The sequence below is a fragment of the Crocodylus siamensis genome, chromosome 2 (assembly GCF_052110815.1).
Source record: "Crocodylus siamensis isolate JL-2025a chromosome 2, ASM5211081v1, whole genome shotgun sequence".
Classification (NCBI taxonomy): Eukaryota; Metazoa; Chordata; order Crocodylia; family Crocodylidae; genus Crocodylus; species Crocodylus siamensis.
Genome location: NC_143396.1, coordinates 285,735,931 through 285,763,135, shown reverse-complemented (window position 1 = coordinate 285,763,135; position 27,205 = coordinate 285,735,931). Strand labels below are relative to the sequence as shown.

The window sequence follows — 27,205 nt, the reverse complement described above, 5'->3', positions numbered from 1 at the left end:
TGTATATCTTAGTTTATTTCTAGCTCTCCAATTCTGACCCCCAAAAATTGTAGATTGGTCCACATTGTCTGCAAACAGCAGTGCATTGCCTCTATACAAGGGGGTTGTTAGTGGGTACAATACACTGTGCTCTCTCTCTCTCGCATTTCTTTATCTGGTCCTATCCCCCTTTTTGGGGGGTAGTTTTCATTAACACAAAGGAAAAAATTATTCAGACTGAAGACACATGGCTTGCTCATTGTGCATGGGAAAACATAATACCTATTGTTAGAAAGAGTGAAATAGTCTGAAGCACTTCTGTTCTGACTGGGCAGTAAGTCCAGCCTTTCAAAGTGGAGAGGATTTTATAGTCCTGATGATACAGTGACATAAAACAAAGATATCCAAGATGCTGCTATGGCTGTTCATCTGCTAGAATTTCTTAACTATGCTATACTGCCTGGGTAAGAAATTTCCTTTTTTTCTTTTTTTTTTTGGAGGTTGGGGGGGGTGGAATGAGCAAGACCAGAAAAGGCATTGTTATGGCATTTGGTTTGGTTTGCTTTGGCTTTTTGTAAAACCGTGGAAGAGAAACATAGCAGCAAAGATTTCATTTTGATTTAATGTGGCAGGAAAGACCACTGGGGAAAACCACTTTTGTTTCAGAAATTGTTTGAGTCTTAGCTTGCAGGCACCAGTTAAGTGCTGAGTGTATTAGAAGCAATTCTCTTTTCCAGCTAGATTTTTAAAAAATAGTTCAGACTCTGGCTTGTATTTGAAGCGCTCTCAAAACTAAGCCAAAGAACCTTTTGTTTCCTCATAAGCGAAGCATCAGAGGATCCTACAAATGCACGGCACAGTCATGTTACCTGAGAGTCAAGCTCCTGAGGTAAGAGAGGATTTTCTTTTTATTCGCAGCAGGGGGACAACAGGTCCAAAAAATCTGAAGAGAAGGGGAGTTCGAATCAGCACTCTGATATTATACCAGGCACCCAGAATGGACAGAAAGGCTAAAGTGAGCATGTCAAGGCAGCATCAGTCATCTATGTCTTACGGGACGGCGAAGACAGTCGTGGCGTCATTGTGAAGAAGCAGCGGGCATCTGCTGAAGCCTAGAACAGGAGGCTGGGCAAAGCCACATTGCTAGTCTCAGGGGTATAGGTTGGAGCTGTGTTGGTCTAAGGGCGCAGGCAGGCAAGGTACTTTGGGTAAATCTGATATCTTTTATTAGACCAACTCATATTTTTTCCAACTATTTTCCAACTTTTTTTCCAACTGTTTGAGCTGGTCTAATAAAAGATATCGAATATACCCAAAGAACTTTGTCTGCCTAAATTACTAGCCTGCAGCATCATCCTTAGAATGATCTTAGAAAAGTTTATTAAGGAGGCCATCCTTGAGGGACTGGCCCAGGCTAACATCCTAAGGGATAGCCAGCATGGGTTTGTTGCGGGTAGGTCTTGTTTGACCAATCTCATTTCCTTCTATGACCAGGTGACCTATCACCTGGACAAGGGAGAAGAGATTGATGTCGTATATCTTGACTTCAGAAAAGCTTTTGATCTGGTATCATTCCACGATCACCTCTTGGCCAAACTGCCCAGTTGTGGCCTTGGCTCCACCACGATCCGCTGGCTGGGAAATTGGCTTCGTGGTCGGACCCAGAGGGTTGTGACTGATGGCAGCCACTCATCATGGTGCCCTGTGACCAGTGGGGTCCCTCAAGGCTCTGTCCTGGGACCCATACTGTTCAACATCTTCATTAACAATGTGGACATTGGAGTCAGGAGTGGACTGGCCAAGTTCGCCGATGACACCAAACTTTGGGGCAAAGCATCCACGCCAGAAGACAGGCGGGTGATCCAGGCTGACCTGGACAAGCTCAGCAAATGGGCAGACGAGAACCTGATGGTGTTTAACACCGAAAAATGCAAGGTTCTCCACCTTGGGAGGAAAATCCTGCAGCATCCTTACAGGCTCGGCAGTGCTACGCTGGCTAGCACTACAGAAGAAAAAGACTTGGGGGTCATCATTGACCACAAGATGAACATGAGCCTGCAATGCGATGCTGCGGCTAGTAAAGCGACCAAAATGCTGGCGTGCATCCATAGATGCTTCTCGAGCAAATCCCGGGACATCATTCTCCCCTTGTACTTGGCCTTGGTGAGGCCGCAGCTGGAGTACTGCGTCCATTTTTGGGCTCCACAATTCAAAAAGGATGTGGAGAAGCTTGAGAGAGTCCAGAGGAGAGCCACGCGCATGATCAGAGGTCAGGAAAACAGATCTTACGATGACAGGCTGAGAGCCATGGGACTCTTTAGCCTGGAAAAGTGTAGGCTTGGGTGATCTGATGGCCACCTATAAGTTATCAGGGGTGACCACCAGGATCTGGGGGAACGTCTGTTCACCAGAGCGCCCCAAGGGATGACGAGGTCAAACGGTCACAAACTCCTGCAAGACCGTTTCAGGCTGGACATAAGGAAGAATTTCTTTACTGTCCGAGCCCCCGAGGTCTGGAACAGTCTGCCAGCGGAGGTGGTTCAAGCACCTACATTGAACACCTTCAAGAGTAAATTGGATGCTTATCTTGCTGGGATCCTATGACCCCAGCTGACTTCCTGCCCTTTGGGCAGGGGGCTGGACTCGATGATCTCCCGAGGTCCCTTCCAGCCCTGACGTCTATGAAATCTATGAAATCTATGAAATCCTCAAATGGGCAGAATCTACTGCAGAGCGCATGACTCCAGCTTTCAGCATTGTACGAAGAAGCAGAGCACCTCCAAGCACTTTGCTCTTCCAGGTGTGGTTGCACCTGAGCCTCTCCCCTCCCCGTGCTGCAGACGGAGCCACACTCAATGACGCATCTCCCCCCAGAGCAGCCACCTGTCATCCACGAGGATGGAAATGCTGAGAGAGAATGTCGCCATGCCCAGACTCACACGGTCCTCTTAACCCAGAAGGGGAGCTGGGGAAAACCGATTCACAAACTAGCATAAAAAAGGTCAAAGGACAAGAAGGTCAGAATTGTATTCAACCGACATTATTGCTCAACTAGTGCTGACTCATAATAAAGCTTGTTTCAAAATGAGGAGCAAGCACCCTACAGGAACAGGACAGGTTCCTACTAACTCGTGCTTGTTCCATTTACCATTACCATCCCCGCTGCGTTCACACTTTTCAGTCATCCCGAGTACTCCACGCGCTGACATCGCTGAGTTTCAGGTTTCCTCCGTGAAATGCTCTAGACCCCAGAGACCGCATTGATCATTGCAGGATGTGTCTGGCACCATGGGAACGAGCTGCTAGAATGAATCCGTGACGCAATCTTCTTTTGGCCAGGTAGGGCTGCCTGGGGGACAGCCTTGGAAAACCAGCTTGTGTGGAGGAGCAGACTTTACTTGTCCATCAACGAGCTCAACTGACCGTACGGGGAGTTGAGAAGAGCAGGACTGAAGCAGTGGCCTGGCCCCAACACCATATCCTACACCACAGACTGCAAGGGCATGTGACACACAGTTGTTACGCCAAGTTCGATATGCACCCTCCACGTGGGCAAACTCCTGTGGCCTGGCCCACTACATGCGCTACAGCAGCCTCAAAAGACAGGCATATAGCTGACAGCTGGCCCAGTTAGCTATTCGGTTGGTGTGCTTGATTTTAAACAAAGACAACTTCCCCCGTCTTTTAAATGCCATCCTTGTGTCTGCCCGCCTGTCCTCGTACCAGTGAAGAATCCTCAAGCCTGCGGAAGCAGGATATCCAACCACCACACGAGATCATTGCTGCAATGTCATTGGCTTTTACCATGGCAAAAACCCCAGCCAGCCCCTTGCTTTTCTCATCAATACTAGCACAGAGCATGTCTTCCCCTACCTTCTGTATCATCCATGGGTGACTGGTGCCTCCTGAGTCTTGGGGGGGCACCAGATTGCTGATGGGGGGGGTCCCCCAGCAGCCGATCACCAAGCCAGCAGTGAAACTGGAAGTGCACTTCCGGTTTTGCAGCTGGCGTTTCCAGGGGGTGCACAGCCAATCTCAGGGGGTGCACATGCACCCACGTGCACCCCATACATGTCGCCAGTGACATCAAGCACACTGCAGTAACACTGTGCTGTTGTTGTAGCTGTGACGGCCAAGGGAATAGGCAAAATACATGATTTATTTCATCGTAACTTTTAGTGGATTAACTACTGAGTTGGGAAAGATATTATACAAGCTTTCAGGCAAAAAACAGCATTGCTCAAGTCTGGAACCAACAGAAGTAATTGGACTACCTGGTACTTAGATTAGGCCATATCTACCTCTTTCCCAGACCTGAGAAAGGGCACTTGGGCCTGAAAGCTTGTCTAATATCTCTCCCTACTATATAGTTTGTCTAATAAAAGATATTACCAACAAATCTTGTTTCTTCCATACTAACTACAAAAAACAGGTGGATAGGGTTCAAATCCAAGCCATATAGATAAGCAACACAGAAAAAGAAAAAACCTTGGAAACCCAGAGACTGAAAACAAATTGATGTTACTGATTCAAAAAATAAAAATAAAACTCAATGTGCTCAATATCTGTCTGTCACTTAAGGATTTCCACTTAATAGCACAGTACCTGGCCATGCTTCCCTTTCACCAGCAGCTACTCTATGCTAATCCTTTTGAGATTTCTCACTTCAAAGGTATAAGATGTCACTCAGAGATAAGATTAACCCATCTCACTAGACCTTGCCTTGATCAGGACACTTAAAGAAGGTGGAATGGCTTTCTTTGGAAAGGGATGGCACAGCAACTTGACTGAGCACTGTGTGTGCTGGCCTGGGACGTACCTTCAAATAACTGAGCCTGGACACAAGACCAATGGACCGTAGGAGCAGTCTATGGACCCTCTTTCCATGAAGACGCATTATGGCACCTCAAGTGAAACATTTTCTTTAATATTAAGGAAAGCAAAAGTTCTATGAGCTCACACTTGAGAACAAATTTGGAATACATTTAAAATTTAAAAGCAGAGACAGTGAGATTTACCTTATGCACTGATTACCCTATGGTCTCCTACTTCCATGCTTAAGTTAATAACACTATGGTACAATTACTAATTGCACTCCATCAATGCCATTTTTATATGCACAAATTTCAGTGAGACACATGACACCCTTCTGCATTTCAATGGGGAACATGCAGACACAAAATGTCAATTCTGTCACATAATTAACCATTCAAAGCAACTTTAACAACCTGGAAACTTACCTCCTAGCCCATTCGGGTCTTCTATCAGCCTCATGGGTTTGCCAGCTTTCCAGGAAACTTCAGGCTCCCTTTGCTGTATTCAGCACTGTAATGAAGAGAAGAAGCACTCTATCAAAATCCTTTAGGGAAGAATAGGTAGCTGCTCCCTGCTTGTGGATTTAAGCTTTTAATAACTGAATAACCTTCTTAAGGAAACTAAGAGCCCGCAGCTCCCCTCAATCTCCTACTCTCTCTTCTCCCAAATGATGGAAGTATTAACACAAGAGTTCTGCCACATCAGCCTAAAACTGGAGACATGGAAGGGGGATCAGATAAATGCGATTAGCGTTTCTTACTCATTGCAACCTGCAGTTGGTACCGTTTCTCTTCTCAGTTACACCAGCCTAACTCCTTTGCCTTACTTTTGATTTATCTTGGTGTAAATAGAAGGGCAGGTCCAAGACCTGACTTTCATTAACAGAGAGGTCACTGCTTACCACTGTAACTGTTAAGGGGCTTTGGTGTGGAAGTTAGGTCACTTGACACTGTCAGTTCAGAATAGGAGGGCTTAAATGTAATGGAGAGTCAGAGGCCCAGTCTTTCCTCCTGTCACAGAGTGCAACGAGGTGGCCTTTCTCTCCGCACACTAAAACAGGCCTCATGTTCTTTCGCTGCTAATTTTGGTTGTATCCTGTATTTTCTTGAATCTAAGACAACCCTGAATTTAAGACGACCCCCCCACCAGTAAACAGATTCTATAGATAGAAAATTTATAATTTTGTTATATTTTTCCAGGTATAGAATCTATTTATTGGAGGGTGGCCTTAAATTCATCCCCCCACCCCTCCCTGCCCCACTACAGCAGGGAAAACAATGGCTGGAGAGTTAGGTGGCTGGGGGGGAACAGCCCCCTTACTTTCTGCCCCCCTACCTCCCCCCCTGTAGCTTTCCTTCCCTGCCCCCACCTGCACCCCTCCCACCCCCAGCTCCCCACAGCCTCTGCCCTTTCCTCCCGTCTCTCCCCAGTCTCTGCCCCTTCTCCCCGTGCTGATGCTCCCTTACTGTCAGACACTGCTCATGCCTTATTCCCTTCCTGGAGCACAGCACGCAGAAGCGCAGCCCCTGCGCACGACACAGCAGTATGCCAGCAGGGGACGGAGCCCCATGTGCTCTGCGCCGGAGTTGAGCTGCACCGGGCAGTAAGGAGGGGAATGGGATGGGGAGGGGGGAGCAGAAGCTGCAGAGGGGAAGTCGAGGGGCAGGGCAGGTGGCTTCTCTAGGTCTGACTCTGGTCCCAATCTGGGCTCAAGACTAATCAAAACCACAGGAGCCGCCTGCCCCCCCACCCCCCACGCACTTCCTGTCTTCCACTCTTTATTCAAATCTAAGACAAGGCTTTTTTTGCTGTGCTGATTGGGGAGAAGGGGTGGGCGGGGAAATCTCTTCTTAGATTTGAATAAATATGGCATTTGTCTTAATAACAATCTGCCCATTGGTGTATGTCAACAACTGGGGAGATATTTGTTATAGCACTTAAGAGCAAAGAGTCAAGTCCTGGTACCTCCAGGGATTGAACGGGAAGGACCAATACCAGAACATTGTTTCCTTCAGTGACTCAGGGGCTTCCTGAAGCAAGCATTTACTGACACCACCTAGACGACAAATATTCTCTAGTCAATCAGCATTGTTTCGATTTTAGGGACGTTACAGGTTTGCTGCCATAGTGTGCTAAAGAAAGCGCTGATCTAAATGACCGAGAAGGAGGTATGACCCAGGGCCATTTCTGTCTCAAACATGGGTTCTCCCCCTGGATGTAGGGATATCGCTTAGATCAGATGTGTCAAACTCAGTCTGGGCCCCAGGCTACATACAGACCACAGAACCACCAGCAACTGCAGTGCTACCAGTGGTGCTGCTGTAAGTCCCGTGGGTTCAAGGCAAGCAAGAGCTGTATCAGCGCAGCCCTTGCTCATCCGCCTGCCACTTATGACTATGTCCATCAGGACCCAGGCCAGGGCCCGCCCAATGGTCCTGCCTGCCTGCATTTCCAGTAGCCTGGCAGGCTGGATGGGATAACTCCACAGGCTGTGTCTTTTACACCCCTGGCTTAGATCATCTATTCCTCACTTTCTCCACGTGTAAAATGGGGATAGTAACACTATCCACACAACCTGAATCCTCCATCAAAACCTTAGGAGTGGCAGGCCTTTTGATGTGCCATTTGGGACAGTGGACCAAAGCCCACCAAGTAGAAGTACAAGCCCCTGTTGGTGATGGGAGCCACCACTGATTACTTGGGACAACATAGAAACAAAACAGGGATGGAAGTGAGGGTTGTAGGTTCATAATGAGTGCCCCAAGGGGGCATACCAAGCAGAGCACACTGGAGGGTGCACACTGGCCCTCGAGTGAGTCCAAGGAGCCAGTGGACACTGCCCTGTGAAACTCTGCCCAAAGGTGTGAGTGGACAAGGGACAGGAAAGTGGCCCCATCATCCCCAGGGGTCTTCCAGCCAGTCTCCTTCCTGGTCAGGATAGATAGCAAGCTTGGCTAGGCAGGAGGTTTAAGTAGGAGGTTCCAGGACTTGGTGAGGCCACAGATGAAGGCTGCATAAATGAAAAGGTGCAGGGAGTCAGCAGGAGGTTCTGGGGGAGGTGACGAAGGGGCTGCAGCCTGGCACAATCCAGGTAGGTCTGGGCCAGAGTTTCCCTCTGCTCATAGAAGGGATAAGTGTCAGAGGTATCCATAAACCATGCCAGATACATGCCCATGGTGACAGCTGCATGGAGAGGCCACCAGATGAAGTCCCCAGTGGCTTGTGGGATCTTAGGAAAGGCAGGAATCTATTTAGGATTTGAAAGAAGGGCAGGACATACACATCCAAGATACCATTTTGAGAGTTTTAAGAAACCTGGCAAAGCCAAGTGTCAGTCACATCCCTGTTCTCAATACTTAGACAATTGTAGAAAAATAGGGCTGGGAGTGCAGCAACAGAGGCCGCACCCGCAACAACTACCAGGCAGGCTGAGAGGCAACAGAGCAACTGGAGGAGAAGATGCCGGGTAATAGTAGTAGGCATCCTCCCTGCTGAGAGGAACGAGGAAGACATCTGCCGCCCGGATCCCACAGCATGGCAGGTCTACTGTCTCCCTGGGGCATGGATCCATGACGTCACAGAAAGGATCCCCAGGCTTGTGCAGCCCACAGATTACTACCCCATGCTCCTTCTCCACGTGGGAACAAATGACATGGCCAGGAGCAATCCAGACTGCATCATGAGTGATTACAAGGCTCTGGGAGCTCGGCTTAAAGGATCAGGGGCTCAGGTAGTTTTTTCCTCTGTGCTCCCTGTTGCAGGCCACAGTCCAAGGAGGCAAGAATGCATCGATGAGGTGAAGCGACGTCTCTGACGGTGGTGCCACCAAGAAGGCTTCAGCTTCTACAACCACAGCGCCCACTTCAAGGACAGAGGACTCCTGGGGAGAGACAGCATCCACCTCACATGGAAAGGTAAGTACCTTTTCTGGGCCAGGATGCCCAATCTCTTAGATAGGGCTTTAAATTAAGATCACAGGGGGATGGGGAAACACTAACTGGGGACCAATATACAGGAAAGCTCCACTGACAACGAAACCAAGCAAACCACTCTTATGGGAGTTGAGAAAACAGCTCCCCTTCAACACGACAGGCAGCCAGTGACCTCAGTAGAAGGACTTAGGTGCCTGTACACCAATGCCGGAAGCATGGGGAACACGCAGGAGGAACTAGTCCTCCTGCTTTGCCCTGGGCACTACGATCTAGTAGGGATCACGGAGACCTGGTGGGACTCCTTTCATGACCGGAGCATAGCCATAAAGAGCTACATCCTTCACAGAAGGGATCGGGTAGGGAAGAGAGGTGGGGGTGTTGCCCTCTATGTAAAGGAGCACACCTCCCTACAGGCCAGTGTTGGCCCCAAAGAAGAACAGCTTGAAACCCTCTGGGTCAAGCTTCGGGAGAGGCGTGGCAAGAGAGACCTGACTGTATGTGTATACTACAGGCCACCTAACCAAGGGGAGGAACTTGATCTAGCATTCGCCCATGACCTGATGGAGGCTGCGTGTGCATGGGACATGGTTGTCATGGGTGACTTCAACTACCCAGACATCTGGGAGGAGTGCTCGGCCAGCTCAGATAAATCACGATCCTTCTTGACCAGCACTGAAGAGCTTTTTTTTTTTGACTCAGAAGGTGCACAGGCCAACTAGGGGCAATGCAGTTCTTGACCTGGTCCTGGCCAAAGGGGATGACCCAGTGACCAACTTAAACATAGAGGGCAGCCTAGGCGATAGTGACCATGAAATCATTATGTTCACAGTCTGTTGCAAGGCTGACAAAACAAATACCAAGCTCAAAGTCTTAGACTTCAAACATGCAAATTTGTATAAGCTCAGGTCACTAGTAGAGAATGCCCTGAGAGACCAAGGACCACAGGTAAAGGGTGGATGAGAAGAATGGTCAGTCCTTAAGGATACAATCCTTAAGGCTCAGAGAAAATCCATTCCCTTACGGAGAAAAAGTAGCAGAAGGGTCAAAAAAAAAACACCTCTTGGCTCATCCCAATCCAAACCATCCCAAGCAAATCCATTGTCTGAACTCTTAGCAAAACTGCACAGTCAACCCTACACATAACACCCTAACCTGCCACAGGTAAAGCAGGGGTCAATGTCCTGGTGCTGCAAGTTGTTAAAACGCTCTGGAAAGATCCAAGGAAGAGCACCATGCCCCCTACTATCCATACCAATCTGACCATAGGGTAAAATTCCTTCCAAAATTCCTTCTTGACCCCAAATATGGTGATTGGTCTGACCCTAAGCAGAGAGACAAGGCCCTCTAGCCAGGAACATCTGGGTTTAAGTCTCAACAGGAGCACTGGCACACCCCAGTCAAAATCCCCAGCGTTGGCTACAGCCAACACTGAACACTTCTGGGGAAGGTGGGGAAAACACCCCCCTGACATATGGAGTAGCAGAAAAGGGGGGAAAAATCCTTCCCAAGCCCCTGTGGCAACTAAAAAAGCCCAGGACCATGGGGAATATTCCTAGCAGAACCTAGGCCTAGCTGTTATCCCTAGCCAATGCTTGTCCAATCTCTTCTTGAACCCACGCTAACCCACAGACAGTACTGGTGGCTGCCTTGTATCTCAATGGAAGATGACTTCCTCTGTGGTTACAGGACTATTCTTCAAAAGCCCTGAGTAATGCACCAAGAGCCCAAAACTTGGCACTTGCCTCTAAGAAATGGTTAATGCCTTGGAATCCTCTCCAGCTGTCTTCCACAGCCCATTTTCTCTGCGCCTGGGGATATGGCTTCACCGGCAAGATACTATGCAACCCAGAAGAGGCCAGTGGATCTAGGCCACACTTACTCAAAGAGCAGAACAGAACAGCTCATATCACTCCAGGATTTGTGCCTTCCCTACTCTTTAGAGCACTTCCACACTCTTCTCAGCATTTCCCATGCAGGTTCTTGATATATGGTTCTCTCCCTGAGCCCCAGCTATAAGTAGTAAACAGGAGTCCCAGGGACTGACCTTTCTTTTCAATTGTAACCCTAATTATGTTTACAAGCCTTCCTATAGCTTCACAGATGGAGACAAATGGGAGGAAAAGGGATTCAATTTTCTGGTGTAGGTGTAGGTCTGTGCTCCCCTTGTCTGCTGCTGAAAGAAAGCTACACACTGGAGAAATAATCACGGATAAGTGTCTAGCCTAGCTAAGCTCAGGCCTTGTGGAGGGCTCTGTCACAGAACCATAGAAGATTCAGGCTGGAAGGGATCTCAGGAGGTCATCTATCCAACCCCTGGCTCAAGGCAGGACCATGCCTGAAATCTTGGTTAGGATCCAAACCATCCTGGACCCGTTTTTCTAACCTGCTCTCAAAAGCTTTGAGAACAACCTTCACTACCCTGAACTACCCTCAACTACCAGGCACAATGCCTGAAATGTCCAAAGTACCCTGGCAGAAAGAGAGGGATCAACCCAGAGGACTCTGATAGAGGTTGAGGCACCATTTTAAGTCCCTAATCCACAGTCATTACATTTTGTGGCATGTTATGCCCCTTACATTGCAGGAGGTCATCAGGTGTTTCCACCCGCGCTCTGTGGGTAGAGGGGAGGCGCTTTAATTAGAGTGGTACTCAGAGTGGCTCTCGGGTCTTTAGTTAAAGCACCCCCACCGCCATTCTGAAGTGTGGGGATGCTGATATACGAGATACGGAGCCTGGCTGGAGCATGGTAACCAATTACCATGCTCTAGCAGCCTCGGTTAATTCAGTCTGCTCCAACATGCTGTAATTACAGTGCCACAGAGCAGCCTCTGCACTTGTGTATAGGCACCCATCTATTTCAACTGATAGTCCCTGTAGACTGACCCAGCAGCAGTGACAATAAAGATGGTGGCTGTAGAGGTGCAGCTGAGAAATGTAGCGGTGAGGTGGTCTTGGAAAGTGTTATATTGGGGCATAGCTGGTTGCTGAATAGACACTGGCTATGTATAGGTGTTACTTTTCTACCAGGAGAGCTGTTGCTCTCCTGGGAGAAACTTGGAGTGTACAAGTGTTCATTCAGTTGCTTCTATGGGAAACGCACCCCTCCCGGGAGAAAGATCTTCCAGGTGTCAACTTGGAGACCAGGAGAGAGGGGACAGCTGCAGACTAAACCCCTGTGCACTCCCTCTCGCAGAGATTTCTTCCAGTGGAAATTTCACCAAAATTCCCAATGGTAGAACCAAATACCTATTCATGGCCACTGCCCAAGGGGAAGCACGTACCGACTCCCTTCACATTTTCAGTGCCTACTACTGCTGACATCACTAACCAGCTGTTCTTGTCTTCCGGGACCCAGCAAGGGGTAAACTCATTGCTTCCTGACTGGCAAACCATGTACCATAACTACCTCTGGTGGGCAGGAGCCACTGCAGAATTCCCATCTGCCCCCCAGCTGAGCATGCAAGTGTCACAAGAAATCCAGGACACCCTTTCCACTTCCTAAATTCCCCCCGTCTCTATTCCAGCCCTCTGCTCCACTCCTGGCTACAGGCTGCAGTTTTTTCATTAACCTTTAGAACCTGGATCTGATCCCAAATTTTTCCAGGATTCGAGTCAATCCAGTGACAATGAAGAAGGGCTGCTTCCAAATGAGACAGTGCAGCACAGGGCAGAGGCAGCTGGCTAGGCAGACAGCAAGAGGACAAATGCCTTGAAAGAAATTGCTTTGGCACAAGGATTTTCTAAAAAATCAAAGGAGAATTGGAACAGCAGAGCACAGATGACGAATCAGGAGAAGGAGAAACAAAAATGGAAGAAGAAACAAGAGGAGGAATAAGAGATGTATATTAAAAGTAAAGCCCTACAAGGTAAAGAAAGAGGAATAATATTACATTAGAGATTATTTGATCTCAGTGAGCAAATACCTTCATGGGGAGAAAAATACTGGCTACTACAAGGCCTGTTACTAAAAGGGTCCTTAATTTACTGCAGAAATGTGTAACAAGGATCAGATGACACTAGGCAGACAACTTCAATTCAGAATTAAAGGCCCACATTTCTAAGGGTGAGGGTGAGTAACCACTAAAACAAACTACCAAGGCAAGTGATGGATTCTGCATCTCTTGATGTCCTCAGATCAAGACCGGATGTTTTTCTGAATGATATGCTTCAGTCAAGCACTAGTTATCAAGCTAAATACGAGAGTCACTGGATGAAATCCTGTAGGTTGGACCAAATGATCTAATTCTCCATTCCGCCCTTAAAAATCTATGATCAAGACAAATGGAGGAAGAAGAGAAAGCAGCCAGCCCATGATATTTAATGCAACACACTCCTTGCTGAAGGCCCCACGCTTCGCCATTTTTATACTACAGCGACCATTCTGGTGGCAGCACAGTAGACAAACTGGACAGAGGCCCAGGTTAATCTCAGCCCCGCTGGTTTTAATACTGTGTTGCATGTACAAAACACCAGTGTCACCTTCTCCAATCGAGGAAAGCTATGAGGAAAAATGTTTCTTGCAATACTCCTTCCCTTCCCCACCCACAACTCCATGTCTCTGCCTTTCCTGTTTTTGGCTGATCACAGCAAGCTGTTGTGTGGTCTGTGTAAAGGGACTATAGTTTGCCAACACTTTGCTCTTTTCAGCTGGTTTAATTACTCTCTCATAACAACTCTTCCCCTTTTCTATGAAGAACAGATGATCAACACAAATTGCCTGGAGCCTCGATGCTGTTGTGTGCGTTGATGGAACAGTTTCCAATCACCTGCCATCCAGCGGGGGCGGGTGAGCTCACCATAACCTATTCTGTAAATCCAGCATCAATCACGGAGGCATCGCCAGTGCAAGCACTAAGACTAAAGATGCTTTCCACACTGGACTGGGGGAAGCGGAAGTACAGGCAGCAGCTGCGTTCAGCTTTGGCCCCATCACACCCAGCTCCCTAGCGAGGAACACCACCACATTTGATGAATCCCATGCTCCACTCCTCAGCACCAGTTTATTAAAAGATGGATTAAACTATTGGCACAATAGAGGCCACAGGCATACTTTTCCAGCAACATCATCCCTGGAAGTTTCTGAAGCTGCAGAATCACGTGTACGGTGGGCTACAGTGCCAACAGTTTCAGCTTGTGGTGTTTATAAAGCTGACACTCACAGCTAATGTGTGCATTTCTTCCCAACCCCCCATCCCCAACCCTATGTCCATCGCATAATCAACAAGTCCTGCATCCTTACAAACAGCACAAATGCTATGGAGTCTAGGAGATGCCTCCCATCACTCTTACAGGAAATCTGAGTGAAGGGGCTAACAGGACTGGGACCAATTATGCGCCTGCCATTAGCTTGTAATCAGCCTGAACAATAAATTCTACCCAGAGCTCAGCAAGATAAGTTTCCCTAACATTGCACAACCTTCCTTGGAGGTGAAGTTTACCACAAACATATGCTAGTTGTTGAATGAGACACAGGAATTACTGGTTTTGGAGGGGGTGGGGGAGAGGAAAAAAAAAAACCAACAAAAACCTCTCCGGCCTGTGCTATACAGTTCAGACTACATGAGCATGAGAGTCCCTCCTGGCCTTACAATCTAGGAAGGAGAACTTGATATGGGCAGGGACATTCCTCAATGTGTTGATCATGTGAAAGTTTACCAGGAGTTACATCAGGACTAGCAATATAGTTGCACCGTACCTCCACTGGGGAAGGACAAGAAGAAGTCAGCTTAAGTTGCAGCAAGGAGGATTTAGGTTCATGTGAAAACGCTGCAGTGCCAGCAAGGTCTAGCATTAGCCAAGACCCTTTCCGCTTACATAACTGAGGGACTCACTCCTCTTAGGGTCATGGAGGTCAGTCATACCCCAATGCCTAGAGGGCTGGATGCCCAGCTTTGGCCTCTGCCCAGTTTGGGGTGGACATGGCCTTCAGGCCTTTGACTGCAGGGAAGCAGAGTTAGGGGAACTCGGGCCCACCCTCCCCGCTGGATTGGGACCCCAGGATCGGCTTTTAGACAGCAGAGGACTGCTCTTTCCTACTTTCCCTGCTTGACAGTCGTTCTCTCTACAGCTTTCCCACAGCCTGTATCCCTGAACTCAGCCCACAGCCCTTCCACTCGCTGCCCCCATTCTGCCTCAGCACCCTCTTTTACAGCCCTGCTTTTCTCATTAGCAGCTTGCTCACAGCTGAGGGTGACAATTAAGCTCTCCGTTAACTCTTTGCAAGCTACTGCCCTGTGGCTTGTAGATACCATTGCAGGTAGATTTTAAAGAAATGTAACCGTAAATGTAGTTAAGCCCTGGATGGTACCTACAAAGCTGCTGGATCTCATTCACCAGAGCTTTTCAAGAACATCCATCAGGTATGGTCTAGATGCAGGATCCAGTACAAGGAGTTGGACTAGATGAGTGGTGCCTATCCCATGGCTTATGGGTATTTGGTTGCACACAAGAACGCCCTCATTTACACAAGTGAGGCTGGGGTGGACTGAAGTAGTAAATGAAAAGTGACATCCAAGACGGAGGGCTCCAGTGAGGGCCTCCCTGCTACATGGAGGGACATCATCCTTGGCGCAGAAGTGATCAAGCTGATGGTGTGCTAGACTCCTCAGGACCACGCATGGGATATAATGAAGGAAGGGAAGAGCTTCCTCCATCACCACCCCTAGCTGTGGGAGGAAGACGACAGAGTCAGGCCTACTGCCGAGGAGTTTGGGGGAAGCCTCATCTCTTGTTGGTGTTATCCAGGTCTCCAGAGCACTGGTTAATCATGCTTTTCCTTTGCCTCTGTAAACTCCTGTGCAATTAACCCCTAGCTTGCAAATGGGAAATTTTCCTCTGAGCACACATTTTCCAGGTTGGGGGGGGGTTGTAAGCAGGTCACTCAGCTTCCTTATTAAGGCCAGAGCTGATGCACTCTGCTTGGTGTCCCCTGCCCCCCCCCCCCCCCCCCCCCCCCCCCCCCCCCCCGGAGCACCTATTAACCTGTGACCATCACTCCTCACCCTGTTTTTCCTTTAGTTATCCTAAGAACTCTGTTGGCTCGCACTTAATTGCTCCTTCTTAAAACAGGAGAGACTAACTATTTATTAAGGCCAGAAAGCTGTAACTGTAAGTGCAAACCCAGGCTCTGTGCTTCCCCTCAACACCACCGCCTCCTCTCTCCTTTCCCCCATCCCTCCTCTGACTCCAACTTGCTAATCATCAGCTGCATCTGGCTCCTATCCTTCCAGCCAGGCAGACTATTTCATACATTTCATAGACATTCGGGCTGGAAGGGACCCCAGAGGATCATCGAGTCCAGCCCCCCGCCCCAGGGGCAGGAAGTCAGCAGGAATCATAGGATCCCAGCAAGATGAGCATCCAAATGCATCTTGAAGGCGTTCAAAGTGGGTGCAGTCTATTAACTGCTGCCTACCTGCAGCTGAGGTTTCAGCCCCCAAAGGTTTCAAGTCTTATTTGGAAACCCCCTAGAAATTGAACTCATTAGTAAATTGAAAACCGGTGGAAATTGAAACTCTTTTAATACTGCCAAACAGCATTCAAGAGAAGAGCATACACAGAGTCGACTTTGTCTGTGTGCGCAGTGTATACACCCCCTATTACAATAATATCTGAATGACTGTTGGTAGAATACAGTTACTGTATTCCCATCTTTTACAGCTAGGGAAGTGAGACAGAGAGATGAAGGTTGAAATGTTCAAAAGTAACTTAAGTGTCATGGGCAATAGTGTAATGAGCAGGGAGGCAGTCAGGGCATCAGACCCAGGTGCCTACTTAGTAGGGACACTGATTTGGCCCCCTCTCAGGAGTCTTTGCCATGGCAGGTGCAGCCCCATACCCAGAAGTGTATCTGTCAGGGAGAAGGGCAGGAAAGCAAGGGAAATGGTGCTCTGCCCCCAGAGGCTTGCCCATGGGAAGCCCAGCCCTCTGCCCCTGGGGTGGGAGGGGAAGCAGACAGGGCATGAGGAATAGCCACCCAGGGCACCCACACCAATGTGCAGCAAGTCTGTCCCCTAGCTGTACCAGTCTCAGCCTATGGTGCTACAACAGGAGACGGAAGAGCTGCCACCAAGTGTCTCACTCCTAAACACCAGTCCCCACCCACCTGCAGCCCCATTCCACGGGGGGAGCTGTGGTGAGCTGTTGTGCGCAGGGGGCAGGGTGTTGACCTGGTCACGACAGCTTGGCAAAACTCCCTGTTTGGCCCACAGGCCCAAATAATTGCCCACCCCTACTGTAAGCAGTTGTACATTAAGTGTTAATACTGTTTCTTGCCTGCACAGCTCAGACTTGCCACCGGGCAGCTGACAGGCAGGGACATGGTTGGAGCCAGGACACCTGGGCTCTATCCTTGCTCTGCGTTAAGTTTAGCACTTCCATTGTGACGTACTAGGAAATGCCTGTCTTAATGCATGCTAACAGTTTTTAAGAGACACACTGCACATTAGCCTATTTTAATGCACATTAACTAAATAGCCCATTTTTAGTGATGCTTTAATGCGCATTAAAATAAGCTAATGCACATTAAAGCGCACGTGTAGACATGTCTTCAGAGGGCACTTAGTATGCCTTAACAAGCTTTAATGTGCAGATATTCATGTTTTAAGTGATCTTGCTAAGTGTAATGTGTAAGTTCACCTTAAACTGCTGCTGAAAGAGGATTTAGGCTCCTAAGTCACTAAAGGGCATTTGAAGTTTTTACCTGACGTGACTTAAGGTCACACAGGGCATCTTGGGCACAATAGGGACTTAACCAGTGTCCTCCTTTTCCAGGTTAGCACCCTGGGTTTTCTCTCTTTCTCTTCTGTTTAATAGCAGCCTAAGCTTGGGAATGGGGCGGTTATTTCTTTCTTTCTTGACTCCCTGTGGAATATTTACAGTTTGGCTCTTGTATTTCCACCTCTCTCTCTTTCTCTACATCCCACCAGAAAAAGACTCTTAAAAAAAGGGTTATAGGACTTGGGAGGAATCCCACTGGCACAGGATATGGCTTGCTCTGGAGGGGATTGGAAGACAACACTCGGAACTTGTTGGATTGTAATCGGTTGATGTACATGACAAATATGTGCTGTGGTCAGCCGCTGAAAGATGAGAGCATTAGTTAAACCGTGGCCACAATGACAGAGGACAATTTCAGCATAACCAGGGCATTGCGTGCGCTGTACTCGCATCCAGGATGTAACAGCAGAACCACTTCAGACAAGCTATGGAATAATGTATATGCGTGCAATTGGTAGGAATCAAGAAAGATTCTTAATAATTCAGAAAAACTTATCTTCCCAGGTATTTATATGCCTCTCCCTCCTGCCTAACGTTTCCCCCAGGCTGCCTTCTATCCCCTTAGTTGATATTTTCATCATTTAAATATATATTTGCTCTGGTTTCCTAGATCAGGGAATGTTGAAGCAGTCTCTTACTCCTGCATTTTTCTGAAGGCCAAGCTATGTTCTAGCTCACCAAATCATGCCACAAATGGAGAATTAGTGAGTGTTTTCTTATACAGCTCATACAGAAGCCCCTCTCCCCCACCACTCCAGCAACTATAGGAGTCCACTTCTTAGAAGAGGTTTTAGATAGGTCATGGGAAGCAGTAGCAATACACAGAATAAATCAGAAGACTGTGACTTCCCAAATGGCTGGGATGGTTTTATAAAGTGGAGATTTTTGGGTCTATAACAGCACAAATCTGGACTGGAACAAAGAACCCAAAACCTCAGATACTAAAACTTTTGCTGCAATATGGGCATGCTCCTAGCAGGAGCTGAGATTCACAGACCTGATGTCTGCTCATTGTTATCAGCTGATTCATACTATGGGACTGAACCCAGACCTGGGGAATGTAATTGGGGCTCTTCTCCTTTCCTTATCTTCAAGGAAGGTAAATCAGGCTCGCCCCTACAGTGGCGACATCAATAAGAGAGCTATGCACATGAGTGGAAGGTGGGCCCTGGTCCTGCGCGGGCTGCTGACAACTGCACTGCTCTTTCCCCTCCACTCTTCATAATCATCACTTGTGCAAGACAGCCACCTCCTTGTCCTGAATTGTAAAATCTCTGTCCGGCCAGGGGTGCTACTTGGAAGAGGAGTTTGTTGGCGCCTGGGGAGAGGGTTTGTGGGTGTTGGCTAGTGGAAGGCCTGCCTGTTTGGGCCTGGTGGTGTAAGTTCAGTTTCAGAGTCATGTTGCAGGGATATTTGGGGGAGTGAGCAGAGAGGAGCTCCTTAGCTGCTAGGCCCAGCAGTTGAAAGCAGTGTGAACAAGGAGACGGGACTTGCCTAAGATGAAAGGCTAGGCTATCTGGAAGCCACCAAGGAGCAAAATCCCAGGACCAGCAAACAGACCAGCAAACGGGAATTCGCTGTGGGATTTGTCCAGCTGCTTTCTTACCCTTCGTTCACTGAACCAGCTGAGCGGAAGCCGGCAAAGGAGGAAAAGGGAATTTTTCTGGGAAGCAGAAGTAGCAGCAGAAGGAGAAGCTAGCAGGATATTCAGCATGAGAGGCGGGAAGACATCACAACGCAAAGCCCCTGCCATTGCCACCTGTCCCTCTGCCTGTACCTGTGCAAGGTCTGTCCAGGCCTGGCCACTGACCACCGAGGCTTCCACCCCGGTGCTAGCCTGGCTTTACAGGGCTGCAGCCTGCATGTCTCTGCCCAGGACAGCCAGGTGGGAGAGCTGCCTCCTGGTGGATCCTTTCAGGAATCAAGTAAGGGAAATGCCGGAGGACATCGCAGTCTCAGCACTGAGGCCTTGATGCTCAGAGACCTTCAGCTCATGCAAGCTGGTCAGCCGGAGGAGGCACGAGAAGACATAGCAGACAGATACTCAGAAAGGTGGACGCTGGCAGCTCGTCACCTTTGGCAACCGGCAGCATGCCTATTCTGAGCCTGCGGCTGTCCAGCTGGAGAACAGGTATGAAGCGCTGGCTTCGGATGAAAAGGCGCCAACTCCAGTGGCAGGAGAGGCCAAGCCATGCACCCCTACATGACTATATGGCTCTGAGCACAAAGGCAAAGAGGACAGGGGCCCAGGCTGATGTCTCATTGATCCTTCCAGTCAAAGGTAAAGTCCTGGCTTGGAGCAGACGCATCTCAATTTGCCACTCACAAGCAAGGAGGATTTGGTTGAACACGTGAAGAGAGAAGGTAGCTTGGGTGACCGTGACCATGAAATGGTAGAGTTCAAGATCCTAAGGGAAGGAAGGAAGGAGAGCAGCAGAATAAAGACCCTGGACTTCAGAGAAGCACACGTTAAACAAACTGCTGCTTTTAACAAACTCCAAACTTTAACACAATCCAGGCAGGCAGGATGCCCTGGGAGGCAAGTCTGAGGGGGAAAGGAGTTGAGGAGAGCTGGCTGTGCTTTAAGGAGGCCCATTTAAGGGTGCAGGAGCAACCTATCTGGATGCAAGACAGGAATGGGAAGTGCACCAGGAGACCAGCCTGGCTAGACAGCAATCTCTTTGAGTCCAACAGAAAGTGAAAACTCGGTCACATTACTAGGGAAGAGTAAAAGATAATAGCATAGGCTTGCAAGAAAAAATTCAGAAGGCCAAGGCATGTTTTGAGATGCCGCTAGCAAGAGACAAAAAACACAATTAAAAGGGATTCTACAAGTGTTCAAAATTAAGGGGAAGACCAGAGAAACCATAAGCCCTTTGTGGAAAGTGGAAAACAATTCAGTTAAGATGATGCAGAGAAGGCTGAAGTATTTAATGCCTTAGCAAATTTGCAGATGAAATGATGTTGGGTAAAAGTGCAGATGCTTTGGAGGGTAGAGCTCAGGTGGAGAATGACCTGGATAGCCTGGAAAAATAGTATGCGATCAATCAAATGAAATTCAGTGAAGACAAGTGCAAAGTCCTGTGCTTGGAACAAAATAACGGCATACCAAAATACAGACTGGGGAATGACTGGTTAGGTTGCGGTACTGCAGAGGACCTGGGGGCTACAGTAGACATTAAGTTTAATGTAAGCCAACAGTGTGCTCTCATTGGAGGAAAAAAGTCAACAGTATCCTGGCCTGAATTGAAAGAAGTGTCACTTGTAAGTCAAGGGAAGCAACTTTTCTGCTCTCTTCAGCACTGGTGAGGCCTTCTATGGCATACGGTGTCCAGTTCTGGGTCCCACACTTCAGGAAGGATGTGGACAGATTAGAAAGAGTCCAGCAAAGAGCAGCAAAAATTATTTGAGGCCTGGAAAGCAAGACTTATGAGAAGAAGTTGAAAGAGCTTGGGTTATCTACTCTGGAGAAGAGAAGACAGGGGATTTGATAAAGCCTTCAGATACCTGAAGGGTGATCATAGAGAGGATTAAGATGGACTTTTCTCTGTGGCCATAGAGGACAGGACTAGGAGCAATGCCCAGCTGCTGTGGCAGAGACAATTTACATAGTCCAAAGAGATTTCGGACTATGATTGCAAGCATTGGAACAAGTTGCCTAGAGAAACTGTGGAGTCGCCACCCCTGGAAATTTTCAAGAGCAGGTTGGACAGACCCGTGGGTGGGATGGTTTAGTCAGGGGTGATTCTGCCTTGATCAGGGATGTGCACAAACAACGCATGCCCCCAGCGGCTGGGGGGCACAGCGACCGCCCGCAGGTGGCGGTGGTGGGGGCAGTGGTGGGGGCACGGTGGCAGTGAGTAGGGAGCTCCTGCAGGCAGCCGCAGCAGTGTTGGCAGTGGGGGGGAGGGGAGGGGAGGGGAGGGGGAGCACCGACCAGGGCTCAGCGACCACCGGCAGACGCCACCAGCAGTGTTGGCAGCGCTTCTCTCGGGGTGCATGCCCTATGCTTCGCCAATGGGGATTTGCACGTGTTCATGAGGCTGGACAGGGTGCACTCAAGAATGATGAGGGAGTTCACTGATGTGATTGCAGAGCCACTAGCCATTATCTTGAAAAAGTCATGGCAACTGGGAGAGATTCCACATGATTGGAAAAGGGCAAATACAGTGCCCATCTTTAAGAAAGGGAAGAAGGAAGATCCAGAGAACTGCAGACCAGACCTCGGTCCCTGGAAAAATCATGGAGCAGATCCTCAAGGAATCCATTTCAAAGCACTTGGAGGAGAAGGTGATTAGGAGCAGTCAGCATGGATTCACCAAGGGCAAGTCATGCCTGACCAACCTGATTGTCTTCTATGATGAAATGACTGGCTCTGTGGATGCAGAGAGAGCAGTGGGCGTGATATACCTTGACTTTAGGTCTCCCACAACATTCCTGTAGGCTAGCTAAGGAAGTTGAGGTTGGGTGAATGGTCTGTAAGGTGGAGAGAAAACTGACTGGATCATCAGGCTCAGAGGATAGTAATCTATATTCAATGTCTAGTTGGCAGCTGGTATCAAGTGGAGTGCCCCATGGTTTGGTCCTGGGGCTGGTTTTGTTTAATATCTTCATCAACCACCTTGGAGACAGGATAGAGTACACCCTCAACAGACTGTACCAAAAGAAATCTCATGAGGTTTAATATGGACAAGTGCAAAATCCTGCACTTAGGACGGAATAATCCCATGCACTGGTGCAAGCTGGGGGTGACTGGCTAAGCAGCAGCTCTGCAGAAAAGGACCTGGGAGTTACAGTGGACAATAAGCTGAATATGAGCCAACAGTGTTCTCCTGTTGCAAAGAAGGCTAGCAGCAAGCTAGGCTGCATTAGTAGAAGCACTGCCAGCAGATCAAAGGAAGTGATTATTCCCCTCTATTAAGCACTAGTGAGGCCACATCTGCAGTACTGTGTCCAGTTTTGGGCCCTCCACTACAGGAAGGATGTGGACACATTGGAGAGAGTGCAACAGAGGGTAATGAAAATGGTGAGGGAGCTGAGGCGCATGACTTCTTAAGAGAGGCTGAGGGAACTGGGCTTATTTAGTTTGGGGAGGAAAAGCCTGAGGGGGGATTTAATAGCAATTTTCAACTCCCTGCAGGGGGGTTACAAAGAGGATGGAGTGGGACTGTTCTCAGTGGGGGGCAGGTGACAGAACAAGGAGCAATGGGCTCAAGTTGAAGCAAAGGAAGTTGAGGTTGGCTATCAGGACAAGCTCTCTCACGAGGAGGGTAGTGAAGCAGTAGAACAGGTTACTCAGAGGTTGTGGAAAGTCCATCCTTGGAGATTTTTAAGTCCCAGGTAGACAAAGCCCTGGCTGGGATGATCTAGTTGGGGCTGGTCCTGCCTTGAGCAGGGGGTTGGACTAGATGTGACCTCCTGAGGTCCCTTCCAACCCTCATTTTCTGTAATTCTAGGCAGTTGGACTATATGTCTTTGTGAGATCCCTTCCAGCCTCACTTTCCTATGATTCCTCAGTCCAAAAAATGCAAGTACACAGAATTAGGTAAAATATCTCAATCCAACTCACTTACGACATGACTTGGCAAGTATTGGATTGTACTTCTAGCTCTAGAACACCAGTTTGACCCAAACATCAGCCCTGCCGAGTCATCGGCTCGTGACGACTGTTGGCTGTAGTTGTGCAGGACCGACAACTAGTCCAAATTAACACTCCTGATGGAAAAGCTAAGAGACTACTGTCAGACATCATCCTGCTCTGATGCAAAGGAAGAACCCAAGTCCCCAGGAGACCTTCGCTATGTGTAGCTTCCAAGTCTCTGCATTAAGTTAATATTTTTATATACAATCACATTAGGAAGCTTGGCTTATTTATCCTATTATCTGAGCATGCACATTTCTGGTTTATGTGTGAGGTCATTTTGGCAATGATGGAAAGAAGGCAATGATTGCAGTGACTGGTGTCATCTATCTATGGGCAGGGGGTATCTGAATCTCCCCTGCAGCTACCTTGTACTGGAGTAGCAAGGCACCTTCTCAACCGTGACTGACTGTCAGACCTACTGAATTAGGCCAGACCATATATTCAGCCAGTGATGTGGACAGTCTTAATGTTTGAATCCAGATTGGCACCACTCCTTTCACTTCCCTTTTGATCTAAATACAAATGCTAATCTCCACTTGGCGAGACTGGCTACATTAACCCACTACAACCTGATCAGTTACTCTGATGCACCCAAGCAGATTTCTTTAAGGGTCTCTCTCCTGGACTCTAAGCCCCTGGAGAGGTGCTACAGCAAGTCTCCTGGGCCCAATAACATTAACATACATCTCAACTAGACAACCACGCAGATTCTCTCTCCTTCCCACGACATCCCTGAGTGCAGAGCATGCAGCTCACCTCAAACACCTGAAGTAAAGAAGCTTCTGCAAGGCTATTTCCAATACAGGGGAGTGAATTCCAAGCATAATTGTGGTGTGATGCCCCGCTTATGACCTGCAACAGCCTTTCCTTTTTGCAGACAGTTTCCAATGAATCATAGATTTTCTACAGACAATTTCCAGTGGATCATAGACTTCAGAATTTGCCAGGCAGGGCCAAATCCTATAGCCTTTTTATGATCTGAACAAATACTAACATTCTAGCAAACCATGTAAAGAGTCTTATTTTAACCTTTTCTCAATAAATCCACAAGAATACTACATAATTCGCTACTTGGGGCCAAACTGGCCCATGCTGATATAAACTATGCTGGGTCAAATCCAGAGTAGCTCCATGGGCTTTAGCAAGATTCCAGCCTGGCCAATAGTACATGTGGACCAAAGTTAAAGATAAGTTTACCCCAAGATAGCCTAAAGTGCAGGTAAATGGAGAGCAAGAATGAAATGCTTCCAAGTTCATTTACCAAGTGTTCGAGTTTGGTGCATACCATCAGCAACCTGGAGTATTTTCTGTTTTAGGTGGGGTAAAATGGAAAACGGTGGCAGAGCTAAGATTGTTCCAAGGAGAAAGAACTCAGGGGTCAAGTTGTTTTTTATTCTACAAGGACCCAGTTCTCTTTCATTAAAGAGGGGTTTTGGTTTGGTTTGTGTTGGTATTCTACTATAGCTATTCCTCCAACACTATCCAATTTGAATGATTCAAAACATCATTTTACAAAACAAGCATCAACATACGATCATCGTAACGTAGAGCTAGAAGGTACCTGTGAAGAGGCTTCCTCTACCTCCTTAGAGAATACAAGGGAAAAAACGTAAAATTTACCAGACCCACAAGAAATGGCCCCTATGCCAGGAACGCTGCCACCACCAGAACACCACTTTATTAGCCACCGGTCCTTCCAGATTAGCATTCCCCACAGCCAATGCACTATTTTTGACAGAGTGCCCATGGCACAGGGGGAAGAAAGAGGACCGGGAAAGCAGGCAGGGTTTCCTAGCCTGGCCTGAAGCTCCAGTGGTGAGAACCCCAGGGACTGGGAGAAAACCAAATTTCAGTCCCAGAGCTTGGAGGAGCTCTGACCACAGACGACACTCATTGGCATTCTCTGGTAGTGACTATGAGGATGTAGGGAAGGAGGAAGCAGCTGCAAATCACTTGGCATGAAAGAAGGTTGTTTCCTTTTTGTCTTTTTATATTTAAGTTGATATTCTATACTGAAGAGGCTTGTGACTGATTGATTTGGGACATGATTGAAGGGAAAGGACCCCAAGTATAAATGAGATTGGACTGCTGAGAAGGGAAGGGCATTCTATGCCTTTGGTTATTTCTTTTTTTTTCTTTTCTTTTTTCCATTGATTTAAGTCGTTCCTACCCGTGAGGCTGCACCTAGACAAAGATCTCCTTTGGCCTTGGGAAAAGGACCTATACCAGTGATAAAGACCGTGCATAGTGCCCTGAGACTTTGGGGTTCCAAATACTTACCTGGGCTTTGGTTGCAGCACTTTCCTTTTGTTTCACTTGTGCCTAGATATTCCTTTGAGTCTACTGCATACTCTTCATCCATAATTGATGCTGAATGGATTGTGAAACTAAAGGGAAAAGAACAGAAGAGACGTTAGAACATCCGTCAGACAACCAGCAGACTTCCAGCAATATCGTAACATCTGGTGGTGTTTGGCCGGGGTGTAAGGGGAGGTTGGAGCCCCAAGAAGGAGCAGGTCTAATGTCCTTGAAGTGAACTCTCAGCAAGGGGAGCACTTCCTGATACCTATAGATTACAGCAAGACGTGGCAAGTGAGAACTGGGCAAACATTGCTGTCTGATCCTATGAAGATAATAAGAACTATCCCTCATGGCACACACCCTCCAGGCACAAGGCCGACAGGGCCCCTGGCCCTATCCTGCACCCCGCAGACAGCACCTCACAAGGTCATCTATTCCAGGCCCCTACTCAAGACAGGATCATCTCTGACTAAATCATCCTGGGCAAGCGTCTCCCCAACCTAAAAGCTTCTACTATTATACATGCTTTGTATTTGTTATATGTGATGTGTTATTACTATACGTGAGTTGGTCTTGGGACCTTTCATGAGGCCATTACAACTTCGAGCTACAGCTAAGTCTCTGCTGAATTTCTCCAGCACGAAGGATTTTTCAGGGTTTTTTTCCATTTTGGTTCACTTTAACATATCTGTAGAGAAAGTGCATATGGATCCTTTGCAGCAGTTAGCTTTCATAGCCACCAAAATCTGTGTGGGCTCAGGGCTACTCCAGCTCTGTAGGTCTACCCTAGACATTAAGGCATCTCTACATGTGTTCAGGGGTGGGGGGGTGCTCTAATTAAAGCGTCCCCAGCATCACGTATATTCAGCACCCTTCTTTTCAAAATGGCATGGGGGGCACTTTAACTAAAGCTTGTTAGGTGAGCTTTAGTTAAAGCAACCCCACTGCCATTTTGAAATGCAGGGATGATGAATACACATGACACGGAGGCTGCTGGAGTGCACTAATTAGCACGCTCAAGCAGACTTGATTAATCGACACCTTCTAACATTTCATTGGCAGTGTCTAGCACCTGCACTCACATTTCCCCTTGCACAAGTTCTTGTATCCACCACTGCAGCAGAGTCAAGTGAGATTGGGATTTCACATACAGCTAAATTGTAATCCGGAGGAATTCTGTCATTGAGTTCTGTGGTAGCAGCCACTAGCCTGAAATTAGTAATGGATTGATTCCTACAATTAACTTAAGTGATCTACAGAGCGTTTTTGTTACCCTAATGTATGCAAACCCCTCTGAACTATAAACGATACATGTGAGTAAAATCCTCTAGGGAGCTTCACACAGCCAGAGGAAGCAGACTTTAAATCAACCAAAATGGCCATAGCAGATCAGACAAATTGTCCATGCAGCTAGTCCAGTATCCGGCATCTAACTGTGGCTAGAAGCAGCTGCTTCATAGAAGGGTAAAAATAAATAAATGAACTGTAGCAAACAATTAAATCATCGTCTTCCTGTTGAGGAAGTTCCTTTCTCATTCTCTCAACTTAATTGCTGGCTTACGCCCCCAAAAATACAAGGTTTTACATCCCATATCTAATCCTATCAAACGTGGTGCTGGATGTATTCATCATTTGCAAATGTCTTGTTTTTATTTTAATCTAACTAAGCCCTTGGCCTTAGCGATATTTTGTGACAACAGGGTCCATAAGCAATTTATTTTCGTGCATATCCATCATAACTAGAGCAACTGAGCA

The 27,205-nt window shown here is 47.8% G+C and overlaps 2 long non-coding RNA genes across 3 annotated transcripts in view; one reads left to right on the top strand and one right to left on the bottom strand.

Moving 5' to 3' along the window:
• The window catches only part of LOC149872332 (uncharacterized), a 54,525-nt gene that overhangs the window by 19,594 nt on the left and 7,726 nt on the right, over window positions 1-27,205 (bottom strand). For both annotated transcript variants that reach the window (XR_016440615.1, XR_016440614.1), the window contains exons 3-4: window positions 25,430-25,536; window positions 5,220-5,304 (exon numbers count right to left, since the gene is read on the bottom strand). This is a non-coding gene — a long non-coding RNA (uncharacterized LOC149872332). The remainder of the gene's footprint in view (window positions 1-5,219; window positions 5,305-25,429; window positions 25,537-27,205) is intronic.
• Window positions 724-25,658, top strand: LOC149872333 (uncharacterized). The gene is made up of 3 exons (XR_016440616.1): window positions 724-868; window positions 8,556-8,708; window positions 25,476-25,658. It is a non-coding gene; the product is annotated as an uncharacterized LOC149872333 (long non-coding RNA).